The sequence below is a fragment of the Euprymna scolopes genome, chromosome 41 (assembly GCF_053919585.1).
Source record: "Euprymna scolopes isolate OS-2025 chromosome 41, ASM5391958v1, whole genome shotgun sequence".
NCBI lineage: Eukaryota > Metazoa > Mollusca > Cephalopoda > Sepiida > Sepiolidae > Euprymna > Euprymna scolopes.
In genome coordinates, this window is record NC_136522.1 from 19,839,515 (window position 1) to 19,854,514 (window position 15,000).

A 15,000-nucleotide genomic window follows, 5' to 3' on the forward strand; every position below is an offset into this window, starting at 1 on the left:
TGGAAAGCTCCCCAAAAGGGGAGTAAGTTTCCCTGCTCCATTTGTGGAAAGAGGGTCGGGTGCAACGCAACATTCTGTGGTACTTATACGTACAAAAAATGTGGTGGAAGTACGTTGTGAGCCTATCTCGGCTCTGTCGTTATTTCCATAGCAAGGGCTCGTCTGAGCTCCAATCTATGGTTTCCCCCTGCCAAACTTTCACGAAAACAGTCGTCTAGCTGAAACCACTATCAATAATTTCCCTCATTCTTTATCTGTGCTTAAATCTAAACGTGGATTCCATGAACAAAGCTTCTTTATTAGAACTCCACGCCTGTGGAACTCTGTTCTGTTTGCCTGCTTTCCAGCTGACTACAATATAGTTGTCTTCAAGTCCAATGTAAACAACTTCTTACGTAATCCAATTTACCAAATTTCCACTACTAATGATTACCACGATATTGTCCCATTGACTACTGTACACTCATTAACCTCGAGTGGCCTTAATAAGTAGTCACTTCTTTGTAAAAAAAAAATGAAAATAAAACTAAAAAAAGTTGAAAGAGGATAACCAACTTATACGCAAAAAAATGTAAGACAATGAAGATGGTTGAAAACTCAGATGGGGATAAAGTACAGGGTGATGCCCCCCCCCACCGAAAAATCGAATCCACATTTTCATTTCTCTTTCCTTTTGTCTTCTATACAAATAAAACAGCAGATGTGTGTGTGTTTGTCTGTGTGTAAATATTTAACCAATAAACTCTTAAAATACAGTGTGCAACGATAAAATTGTTGTCCTAGAAGAGACGACATGATTCCATTTCTGTTTGATGAAAACCGGTTTTCTTGTCTTGTTGGAGACCATCTACTAGTTGGCCAGTTTTGTACAAATCCCAAGAGCGATAGGTGCCTTCTATCATATCTGAAAGTGACACAATGTTCAACGAGTGAGATCGAAGATGCGCCGCTGTACAACTCATGCTCTCTACCGATCCAAGTTATGACAACAGGACCATTGCCTCAAAATGCATGCATTACCACGAATAACAGGGACATGCCCAGGATGATGAAAACAAAGTTTCTGGCCACATTTATGGTCTTTGGTGTGGTTTCAAGTGAAGGCCACATCATGCAATCTCACATCTTCGAAGTTGGCTGGATGTGCTGAAGAGTGTGCTGATTCCCTGATGCAATCAGGTAGCCGCTATCAGACATTGGATGTAGCAGCAGGACTCAGCGCCGGCCCACAAGTCTAAAGAGAGCCAGACTTGGCTTCAGAAAGAGTGCTACGATCTTTGTACTCTTCTCTCACCTCTCCCGACCACGCTGGACTACTTTGTTTGGTCATACGTCGAGAACATCATCAACATGGCCTCCCACAACACCAAAGCCAGCCTGATCGCTGCCATCTGCCGAGTATTCACTGAGCTTGTGGAAAAGTCATGCTCCCAGTTCCAGACCCATATCGAAGTGGCGCTTGAGGCTGAAGGCGGCTATATTGAATAGATGTCAGCTCTACTACTTGATCAAGTTACGTGAATTTATTTTTTCAATAAAAGTTTTAAAATAAGGGTGTTGTTTTCTTTAGGGGGGGACAACTTTATTGTTCCGTCCTGTACATTGAAGGTATATGGAGGAGACGTTGCCAAGCGTTAAACACATTACTCCAGAAAACATTGTTGCACCTGGTTTTGTTGATTTGTTTGAGAGAATATCAACCCTTTTCGAGTCATTTAATTTCAAATCCAGTAATCTTGGAAAAAGCTTCCATGTTTCTAGTTCTTTTATATCTTCAAATATTTATTCCTTGAGTTTGGTTTGAGTTGTTTTTCTTTTCGGTATATCAACGTTTTTCGAGTTATTTAATGTTGAATCCAGTAATATTAAAAAAAAAAAAGGTTTTCTGCTTCAAGATTTTTATTGTTTTTTTTTTCCATTTTTAAATATTTATTCATGGTGTTTGGTTTGGTTGTTTTGTTTTACAGCAATCCTTTTCATGTTATTTAATGCCGAATCCAGTAATTTAGGGGGGAAAAAAAGAAGTTTTTTATGCTTCAAGTTCTTTATATATTCAAATATTTATTCATGGAGTTTAGTTTGTTTGTTTTGAGGAGGAAAATAGTTGTTTTTGTTTTTGACTTTGCAGAATATGATTGAGTTTTTTTTAAGGGAAAGAAAACACCAATAACATCAACGTTTTGGAAGTCATTACAATAACATCAACGACAAGGAAGTCATTGCTTTTATGGTAGGTGCTCGACTGCTCGACTGAGTTTCATTCTCTGGTTTTCCCTGTAAAACTTTCGTGAGAAATACTCGTCTGACTAGAACAGCTGTGATCAATTTCCCTCACTCTCTATCTGTGCCTAAAATTCAACGAAAATTCCAAGTAAAACAAACAAACAAAAAAAAATTATCTTCAGACACCCTGACTTGGTAGCACTATGTTTTGCGCCCGAGCAATGCCGGGTAGATACAATATTGTTTAAAGATAAAAACAAATATTTAAATATTTCCAACGAATTTAATAGAATCGTGAAAGTCGTTTTCTTGAATTTTAATTACGACAACGATCGTTTTTAGTTTTTATTTTATTTTATTTTTTTTTTTTTTCATTTCGGCAATCCTTTTTCTTTCTTTCTTTCTTTCTTTTTTTTATTGTTGAGATCAACAATTTTAGTCGGAGTGGCGTCTTATTTGTACAATTCTGAAGCAAGGTAAACAGTCGATCAACAGATGAAAGAAAGAAAGAAAGAAAGAAAGGAGAAACTCACTAAACACGCCAAAATGACCCCCCCCCCATCGCCTCCCTTAGTGGAAGTAGTCAAAGGAATGACAGTTCTATGTCTGAGATAAATGATGGCTTTCGTCTTTGATGTACGACTCACGTTAGTACAGGGTGGAACGATAAAGTTGTCGCCCCCAAAGAAAACCACAATACAGTTTTATTTTAAAAATTTTATTGAAAAAATCAATTCAAAAATCAACTTAATTATGTAGTAGAGCTCACATTTATTCAATGTAGCCGCCTTCAGCCTCAATCACCACCTCGATACAGGTTCGGAATTGAAAGCATGCCTTTTCCACAAGCGCCGGCTGGAGCTCGGCGAATACTTGACGGATGGCGGTGATCAGGCTGGCTTTGGTGTTGTGAGAGGTCATGTTGGTGATGTTCTCGACGTATGACCAAACGAAGTAGTCCAGCGGGTTCAGTTTGAGGGAGGGCGGGGGCCAGTGAGAGAAGGGTACAAAGTTGTAGCACTCCTTCTGAAGCCAAGTCTGGGTCTCTTTGGACTTGTGGGCCGGCACCGAATCCTGCTCCCACACCCAGGGTCTGCCAGCGGCCACCTGCTTGCACCAAGAGATCACCACACTCTTCAGCACATCCAGGTACACTTTGGTGTTGACTTTCAAGCCGATTTGGAAGATGTGAGGTGGCATGATGTGGCCCTCACTTGAAACCACACTAAAGACAATAACCATGATTGGAAACTTTGCTGAGCTGTGCCCTCAAGCGTTGAACAGTCCGGATTTTCCTTTTGAGGGTGCTGGCAATGGTCCAGTTGTCATAACTTGGATCCGTAGAGAGCATAAGTTGTACAGCGGCGCATCTCCGATCTCGCTCGTTGAACATTGTGTCACTTTCACTATTTGGATTTGTACACACCTGGCCTACTAGTAGATGGTCTGCAACAAAAAAAGAAAACCGGTTTTTATCAAACGGAAATGGAATCATGTCGTCTTTTCTAGGGCAACAATTTTATCGTTCCAGTCTATAGCTATATAATATTTTTCAATTTGTTTGTTTGTCTACTTTGCTTGGAAACTAAAAACGGATCTGGCTGATATTTTATATTGATCTTTGTTATAATAAGGAGCACCAAACTACGTATTATGGCATCCGTTTGATGCACATTTAGGGATTAATATGGAGTAATAGAGATTATAGAGATTAGTAACCACAAATACCATATTTACTCTAGACGTTTTCTTGGAAACTACTGATCCAATCTGGCTGAAATTTTATAGCATTCTTTGTTATGATGAGGTGTAGCGATCTAAACATTATGGTATCCTTTCGATGTACAGTTAGCAATTAATTGAGATAAGTCACCACCATGCCATATTTACTCTAGAAGTTTTCTTGGAAACTACTGAGCCGATCTGGTTGAAATTTTGTATGGAACTTTGTTATGATAAGATTTTAAGAATTTATTTTTAATGTCATTATATCATCTATACAGATAAAACAGTACAGGTGTGTGTGTGTGTGTAAATATCTAACAGGTAAACTCTTAAACTACTGGTCACATAACACTGAAATTCCCAGAAAATAATATTCATGCACCAAGAATGGTTTATAGCGAGTAATATTTTTGTTTACATACATGTATATCGCGTACAGACATTGGCAAATTTACATGCAAAATGTCCATTCCCACTGGCTGATATTTTTGATTTCAATTCTAGCTGATGACACAAACTCATTTTTTTCATGTCTTTGTACTACTACTACTACTACTACTACTACTACTACTACTACTAATAATAATAATAATAATAATAATAATAAGAAGAAGAAGAAGAAGAAGAAGAAGAAGAAGAAGAAGAAGAAGAAGAAGAAGAAGAAGAAGAAGAAGAAGAAAAAACGAAATAATACGTAAAATTTACTCGCTGTTTTGAATTTGTAAATACGGAAAAAAACCTATATAACATTTTTTTATTATTCATTTACCGATTAGACCAGTGGTTCTCAACCTTTTTTTATTCATGGATCCCTTTTACCTTCATTTTATCCCGGTGGACCCCTTCATAACTATTGGTCATGAGACAACCTTCTATTTTTCATTAATATAAATTTTGAGGTTTTAATAATCAAAGAAATATTATATAATTAAGATTTATTTTTAAATGAAAACTAATTCAATACAAATAAAGTATTCTACAACAACTATATCAATTATGATGATGATAATAATAATAATAATAATAATAATAATAATAATAATAATAATAATAATAATAATCTAAAATTAGAGTGATAATAATTCTTTACCTGTGGACCCCCGGAAATATTCCATGAACCCTAGGGTCCATGTGGACCCCGGTTGAGAACCCCTGGATTAGACAAATAAATATTACTTTCAAATAAAAAAATTCTAATGCTTCCAAATGCGTGCCTTTTTCTTTATTTTTCTTTATAAAATTAAGCACTCCAGGCATTAATTCAAATATACGAAGACATACCTATATATCATTTTTATTATTATTCTTTGACCGATTAGATTAACGGATGGCGGCGATCAGGCTGGCTTTGGTGTTGTGAGAGGTCATGTTGGTGATGTTCTCGACGTATGACCAAACGAAGTAGTCCAGCGAGTTCAGGTTGAGGGAGGAAGGGGGCCAGTGAGAGAAAATAAATATTCGGTGCTTTTGCAGTGTACGCACCGTGTTACATTTCAGATAGGATTTCAAAGTTAAAGTAAATGTATATGGTATCTTTCGTTTTTTCTTTTTTTTTGTTAAATTGTTAGGTGAAAATGCAGAACAGTTAAAAACTCTCCCTCCTCATGTTAAGATTGGCTTTCTAAATTCTAACATTCCAAATGCGTGCGTTTTTTTTTTAGACTTTACATTACAGTTACGAATGGCCCGTAAAAAATCAAATCATTTGAGGCCCCTAGCGCCGCTCTGCGACTTTTAGTTTCGGAGGAGATAGACTTTGAATATATGGAAACAGACAGACAGCTGTTTATATATTAGATTAGTATTTATTGCAAAAATAAGAACACATTTAACATAAATTTGGTATAAAACTTTCATTCTAAGTCAAGGGCCAATAATTTTTGCTCATTTTAGCAAGTTAAAAAGTCTAATATATATATATATATATATATATATATATATATATATATATATATATATATATAATATAAAGCTGAACGTGTGTTAGTGTGTGTGTGTGTGTGTGTGTGTGTGTGTGGTCATGAATCGGCTCCTATATGATTGACTATTTTAAAAAACTGATTACATATAATGATAGAAGATGTATCGAGACACAGGAATGGGTATGTTTGATCTGGCAGAACGGTGGTTCATAAAAATTGTGGGGTCTGCGTTCGCGCCTGGACCCCAAAGTATGGAAATAAAAAATGAGAAAAAAAACGTTTACAAGGTTTTTTTATATAGGTGTACATGAGAATACTTTGATGATATGTTTTAACTTAAATAGGGATGGTATAATAAAATTGTGGGGTCTGCGTTCGCGCCTGTAGTCCATGGAAATATGGCACAAAACTTAACAAAGACTTTTCATATCTATTTGCATAAGTATACTTTGATAATTATGTTTCAGTTTGAAGAAATATGGTATGATAAAATTATTGGGTGTTCGTTCGTGCCTGACCTCCATAGAATGTAAATATGTAACAAAGTTTAACAATGTTTTTTAAAAGGGGTGAGGGTCCACAATAATACCTTAACTTTAATCTTAATTCACGTTGGCTTTTATTTATTTTTTGGAGTTGAATCATATTGTGTCAAATAAATTCACCTCATAAATTCACGTTCTTATTAAAGTGAAAGCAAAAAAAAAAAAAAAGTCAGTACTTTAGACAATTCTCGACACAAATTTTGCATAACTCTGTTTTTTTTCCTTCTCCACTTGCACGTGGCACTCTTTCGAAAATAGATAAATAGATAAATAATAAAAAATAAGAACGTTACTTGTTATCGTGTAAAAAGAAGGAAAAAAATCCTGCTCACGTGATTACGTGTCTTTTAAAAACATTTACATAACTTTTTTATTTTTATTTATATATCTGTTTAAGCTTTTTTGTCAGTGTACTAGAAGGAATTCAGTTGATTACAACCCTTTCTGCGTGTTCTTTACATTACAATAGTACAACCCTGAATCCAACGACGAAATACTACACTGTTCAATACTGTAAAACTGAAACGAAGCTGTTCTGCTTGAAAAGGGCGCCATTTTCTTCTCATTCATATTTATATCGATTCTTTGCTTTAAAAAACTAAAGTAATTACGTGTTTCCTTTTTTAATATCCCATTTTGCTGTTTTGGATTATTTTACTAAAATAAATAAATCTTCATTATTTTTCCAAACTGTTTTTGTTCCTTTGTTTTTCGATATTTCGTCGATATTATTTAGTAAGAGTGTTTAGCAGAAAAGCCAATCAAACGACTACCCGAAAAAATAAATATACAAGAAATAAAGGTTACCATAGTCAATAAAAGTTCAGTTCATGTTTTTTTTGTTTTGTTTTCTGATAGTTTTTAATGCTCTTTACTTGAAATAATTTCAGCGAACCGAAATTAAAACGAAATTTGAGGCGATAACTACTTAAATGAATTTTTATATAAACTACACATGCCATAAACAAATATTCCTCAAGCACAAAATAACGGAAAACAGTAAAATATGTTTATAAATATTCCTTACGTTGACGGAAGCCTCTTAAATTGTTAACACAGAATGCTCAGGTGCCCCTCCTTCAAATTGAAAACGGGGCTCTCCATTTCAAAGACGCTGCCATTTTGATTTTTTTTAAAAACCGGTTCGTGAATTAAAAAAAATAATTTTTTTACAAACTACTTAAAAATACAAACAATGAACTTTTCTACCATAAAAGTAACTTTTATTGACTATGGTAACATTTATTTCTTGTATATTTATATTATTATATATATAACATTTTCTCTTTGTAAGAAACATAATTTTTTTGGTCACTCTTGGCTACGAATGGAAACAAAGTTGATATAAACAAATATACTTTCGCGAAAATTATCTTTACTTTCATCATATTTTGCTTAGGGTAAAATGTTTGAGTATCGAAACCTATCTCTTTACAACCCCCTCCTTTTCATAACCTATCATACTTTCATTAATCGCAGTCCATTTTCTGTAGGCTGTTTTTGAACCCAGTCAACGACGGGTACTTCTGCTAGTATATATATATATATATATATATATATATATATATATATATATATATATATATATATATATATATATATTGGTATATTTAGGCAGCACTTTTTCATTCAAGCAAATATTAAATGCAACGGAGACATTTTGCTTTATGATGCTTTTTTTTTTAATTTTTCGATTTTCCGTATGAACTTTTTTTTATCAAAGTTAAAAATATTAACAAAAGTTCCATAATTATTGTTGTCACGAGCGCTTTCGATTCTATTCACGAATCATCTTCAGGTGTTGAAGTAAAAGTGAACGACTTTCATCAACTCTATATATCTTAACCTATCATCTCCTAACGCCATTTACTGTATATTTTAGTTTTCACTTTTAATTTACATTTTCGCTCCTTCGCACTTTTACTTCAACACCTGAAGATGATTCGTGGACAAATCGAAAGCGCTCATGACAGCAACAATTATGGAACTTTTATTAATATTTTTGACTTTGATATAAAAAAGATTATATGGAAAATCGAAAAATTAAAAAAAAGGATCATAAAGTAAAATGTCTCCGTCGCATTTAATATTTGCTTGAATATATATATATATATATATATATATATATATATATATATATATATATATATATATATATAATGTATGACTGTATATCATACATTCATAACTGTGTACCAATAATCTCTATATAAAGTTAAGTATGTGTAATGTTTACATATTTGCATGCACAGGATTCAATATTAAACTAATTAACTGATTATTATAAATTTTGGGACACGGCTGTGTGTGTGTCGAGGGGACTATATTTAGTTTTATGCAAATTCAGATACCTCCGATTTTTTAAAATTTTAACTAAAGGTATAAGACACTAATTAATAAATATTCCACAAACTTCAATCCCTTGTTTTTAAAGAGCATAATAGTGGCAGAACCTCTCATTTGAAAATTCAAGTATAACAGACTTGCATTCCATTTGATCCATTAAAAATGATTCCCTGAATTTCAATTTCTTCGTAACACTCCTTAAGCGTATAGTGTAAATTTTAGAATCAAAATCATGTAATTGATTTTGATTAAAATTGGAATAAGAATTCTAAAAATAAGGTTTAGTATCATTATATTTTGATTTTAATCTTCGTAAGGAGGACATAAAAGTGGTGCAGAACGGTTCTGTTCTGGTTAATTGATTTTATCTGTTTCGGGTGGTAGTCTTCAAATAGATATATATGAAGAGACTAGGTTTGATAGATAGATAGATAGATAGATAGATAGATAGATAGATAGATAGATACATACATACATACATACATACATACATACATACATACATACATAGAATTATTTTTTGGGGAGGGGGGTCTATCACCTTCCTACTTTTAGATCAAAGCAGTCTTATGGAACTCCCTTTCTGCTGCCTGTTTTCCTCCTACCTATCGGTCTTACTCTCTCTTTCTCTCTCTCCTTCATTATTGATCTAAATTTGATTAAGGATTCTAATATATATATATATATGAAGAGACTAGGTTTGATAGATAGATAGATAGATAGATAGATAGATACATACATACATAGATACATACATGCATACATACATAGATACATGCATACATACATACATACATGCATACATAAATCAATGGAATTATTTTTTTGGAGGAGGGGTCTATCACCTTCCTACTTTTAGATCAAAGCAGTCTTATGGAACTCCCTTTCTGCTGCCTATTTTCCTCCTACCTATCGGTCTTACTCTCTCTTTCTCTCTCTCCTTCATTATTGATCTAAATTTGATTAAGGATTCTAATATATATATATACATACATATATATATATATATATATATATATATATATATATATATATATAATCACATCGACACACCAGTTCTCATTTGATCACCAAAGTTAAGTAACGTTGATCCTAAGCAGTACCAGATGGGTGACCAATTTGGGAATACCAGGCGTTGTATATAAGAGCTTCAAAAAATAAAAATAAAAAATAACATCGTCATCTCCCTTAACAGAGATATACATGTGACTGGGGATCGCTTGTGAATTTCATACTCCCATAGAATTTCCTCCTCTGGAGGAAGCCGGTTAAACCCGTCTAGGTATTAGTGCCGCAGTTTCATTTTTTTTTTTTATTTCTCTCCCACATGCATAAGTGGACTGTTGCTCATGTTCCATGTGGTTATCTCCCTTTTCTGAAACCAACTACAGCATTCAGATGTTTTGTCTGCGATTCATGGCGAGGACACAAATGTACAATGGTTTATCATCAATCAGCAAACATGTGTATCTGTGTCTCTATTTATAGATAAACTAGCCTGGGTGCCCGGGTGCTTGGAGGTGTGTGTTGAGCAGGTAAAAAAAAAAAAAAAAAGTGGTAGTAGGCAGGCAAGCTCGAACCCGTATCACGAAGGAGGAAAAGAACTTGAAAAAAAAACGTGACGTTTTTGCCGTTGCATCCATTGCCAAACCAGAAGTGGCAAAGGTTTACATTAAGGTTAGTTAATTGAAAAGAGGGGATAACTTCCGAAAATATCGGCGAAAAAAGCGACCCCTCCTTGTAGAAAAGTGCCCAGTTGAGAGTAAAGGAATTAATGTTTTTAGCCAATTTTTCAATATTTGTCATCCAAATGATCGGCTTCAAAACGATACCAATCTTGTATAAATCTATCGCTGACATTGTTGACAGTTTTAGGCAGACATACAAACATGCATACATGCATACATGCATACATACATACATACATACATACATGATGATGATGATGATTGCTGCATCTTTCCAGATGATCGCCGTCACATTGAGTTCTCCCAATCTTGTCGTTCATGCCATCTCAGATGACTCTGCACTCCCGCCGCAGATTTGCACATCTTGAAGCAGATGCGACATACAAATTGAGCAATTTTCATCGAGTTGACTTCCTCTGGAGGTTGAAGAGTATTCCTATGAACAATCATATGTTTTCTCAGACCAGCAGTAGACTTGCAAACTTTGCTGCATGCAAAACAGATTGTTTGGTTTGGACTAACAGGTGCAAAGTTGACCTGAATAGGAGTTTTGTGCAACTTAAGGTGGTTGACATAGCCAGCTTTTGACAAACACACTCGTTTACAAGTGTTGCATTTCCAGCTCTTGTGTGTCATGGTTAAGACTCTCAGTTAAACCTTTGCAAAGCTCTCACTTCAGATTGCTGTGGGCCTGCTTTCTTTTCTCTAGAGCATCACAAATTTCACATACAAGCTTTCACCACTTCGGCCTTTGCAGAGTAAGTTCTTCCCACGTGTCGATGTCGATTTGTAAAACTTTCAACTTATTCTTTGTAAAGTCCCTGAACCTCTTCCTAGGCTTGTGTTGAGGGCGCTTGCCATTTTCCAGCTCTCCATAAAAAATTTGTTTTAGCAGCCTACAATCTTTCATTAGAACCAAGTGGCCCACCCAACGCATGTGAGATCTGATTACAAGGGTCTCAACACTAGAGCAACAGGCTCTCACAAGGACTTCAGTATCGGGTACTTGTGCTTGCCACAAGTACCCGATTAAGATACGTATCAAGCATTTTTGGTGAAATCGTTCAAGCCATTTAATGTGCCTTTGATGCAATGTCCATGTCTCCGATGAATACAACAGTGTGGTTAGCACACAGGTCTTGTAAACGCAGATCTTAGTCTTGTCTGTGATGCCACGATCAGACCACACTCTCTTCTCCAACCTTCCAAAAGCTACAGATGCCTTCTGAATTCGCCTGTGGATTTCAGTGTCGAGACAGCCATCCCTCGACAGAGAACTACCAAGGTACACAAATGAATCAACTACTCCCAGTCTAGCACCACAGACCATGATGTTCGGCTCCACGTATGACTGGCCCGGTGCAGGAATGAATATCACCTTTGTTTTAGACAGACTGATCCTCAGACCAAAGGCAGTGCAGGAGTCAGCAAAGCTATCCATTATATGCTGCATATCAGTTTCAGTGTACGACAAAAAACAGCATCGTCTGCATACAGTAACTCCTTGACCAAGACATGATGCAGCTTGGTTCTGGCATTAAATCTTCTAAGATTAAAAATACGACCTGTGGTTCGAAACTTTAACATGACACCTCCATTCCAATCTCGAAACGCATGAGCAAGTAGAGCAGCAAAATATATAGAGAAAAGTGTAGGGGCAAGAATATCACCTTGTTTGACACCATTGTCAACTGGGATTTCATCAGACAATTTTCCGTTAAACGAGACTCGAGCTTTCATGTCCCTGTGCAGTTCCTGGAATATTCTAACAAAGGTTGGAGGACACCCTACTTTCTCTAAGATTAACCAGAGAGCATCCCTGTTAACGGTGTCAAATGCTTTGGTTAGATCCACAAACACTTGACACATACATACATACATACATACATACAAACAGACAGGTGAGATTTATTATACTTTGTGTGTGTGTGTGCCTGTGCGTGTGTGTGTGTGTTTGTGTTTGTGTGTATGAGTTCGTCCCTTATGAACTCCGACATATATGGGCCGATTTCTTTGAAATTTTCCACAAATATACTTTATGTGTCTGGGAGGGTTCTTAGATCAAAAACCGATAAGTATCGAAAATCGAAAAAATTCCATTAAAGAAGGAACAGTCCGATTTTGATCAACGTTAACACTTTTGTACAGCCTAACATTGTAACAGAGTATAGACACGCATATGCAGATGCATGCGGATTGACGTCACCAGTAAAGAAAGACTATAAAAAAGAGAACGATCACATTAGAGACGTGGATAACGTTTGAGATCACGTGCGGCGTGAATAACGCCTGAGAAAACGGTCATATTGGTGACATCACGGCCGTAACAATGAGGAAATAAATGTCGTTGTTGCAAAGAAAAAGCGATTTTTTTTCTACTCTTCGTCCCCTTTACGACTGAGATTACAACGTGTTTGTAGTCGGACAATGTTACAACATTACAAATGCATTCGAGAGGTTTTATCGATGCACAAGCAGAAGCGCATGGTGGATTAACTTAACAGTAAATTCTTTGATATGACTGGTGCATTCAAAGTGGATGTTTCTGTTTAGAGCACAATTAAGCCATAACAATTGACTTTTGCATTTTAAACTTTAATTCAAGCGATTATATATAAAAATGACTTTATAAAATCAACAGTATGTTCTCTACAGTGCAATGTAGGCCACAATGTATTGTGGACCAAGTCATTACGAGGAGGTATGTGAGCTTCTTTGTGGTGCATTACAATTGGTTCCTAACTAGAGCAATCAATCAATCAATTTGATTGATGAATGGGTACACACTAATATCGATGACAATAAAAGTATTGGAATTGTAGAACATTCGTTGATCCTCATTCAATCCTGGGCAACATCAGGTCTCCCTGCTAATATAATATGAATATATATTCTTACTTTATCTCTTCTTCTCTTCTCTATATAAATAAAATGAACTCATTTTTTCCCGTGGGATTTTGACCTTAATAGGATTAAAAATCAAGATATTTCATGCAAATACATTATGCACAAACGGCAGAACAATATCTGAGGTTTGTTATAGGCTTATTAGTTCTCAAATTCCTCGATAATCTTAGATTTCTATACTTTTTCTGCTGAGAAGTCACGGCCAAAATCGGTTAAGATCAATGGAAGTGGTAAAATATTTTCTCTCTTAAAAATTCCTCCTCCCCCTGCCACCACTGAACACCATTTGGGGATCGTTCACAAGGAACAGTTGAGAAGAGAACACCGGTTTGGCTTCGTAGTTCTATCATGTGAAGTGATTTAAAATCACTAAACTAAGCTGCAGTGCTCTGTGGCGTAGTGGTTAGGGTGCTGGACAATTCACATTATATTTTCACGTTCGCGCCGACCTACCATAGTGGTTTCTTTTTTTTTTTTTTTTCTTCCTAAACAACTGGAATGGACTTTTCTTGGTGGCCGAACTGTTAACGTTGCAGATGTTTTTTTTTTTTTTTTTTTTTTTTTTTCACACTTTATTTTCCTACTTTTACTCATGACTCCGGGTTGGATCCTTCCTACTTACCTACCATAACATTTTTTAAAACTCCCCCCCCCGTCCCGGAAACAAACACTCGGGCAACGCCGGGTACCCCCGCTAGTTCATAATAAACCTTTTTATCAAGTTAGTAAATGCAATGGATGAACATGAACTGAATCGAATTAAGATGTACAACAGTCGAATGAGTTATGCACAGTTCATGTTTTTATTAATACAATATGTATTTTTTAAATTATTATTATTAATATTATTATTATTATATTATACTAGCAGGCAATGTGGCCGGCTTTTCCCGGGCATAAAATATGCTTAAATATGATATTTTAATTTGCCCAGATTTCGTATATATCATTATAGAGTCGTGATTTCAAAAGTAAAAAAAGAAAGTATTTGGGTTGCAACGGATAGAATTGAAACCGAAACTGTATCATTTAAAGCTGGTGACGTTACCTCTGTACCAACGTAACACGCATATGAACTGATTGAAAATTAAAAATAAACTAAAATGAATGTGCAAAATGTATAACGATTTTTTTAAATTTTGACTCCTTTTTGACCCCTTATTAAAAACTATTTTAATCGGCTAAAGACCCATAAAAGAACAGTCTATAAAAAATCCAATCATTTGAGCAAATGTTTAACAGGGAGGGACTATAGACTGCAGAAGTTTAAATATAACGTAAACCAACATCTTGTTAATCTTTCCTAGGCATATTCCTAAATATTAGCCCCTTACGTCCAAGTGGCGATATGCCTTGAGTGAACGTGAGTAAAAAAAAAAAATTAAAAAAAAAAAAAAAATCAGTTTTTTTTGCTTCCATATTATAATAATGATATACAAGTAAAAAGACTTAGGAGCTTTTTTGGGATAGGTATCCATAGATTTGTAGTTGTGATGTAAGAAATTCTGACTGTGAATGAAGAAAGTTTCGACTTTTACTGAAATCTACAAAAAAAAAAAAAAAAAAAAAAAAAAGATGGAGTTACTTGGCATTAAGAGTTATCTTAATTTGTGAATCAATTAGAAAAAGTCAAATTTCAACTTT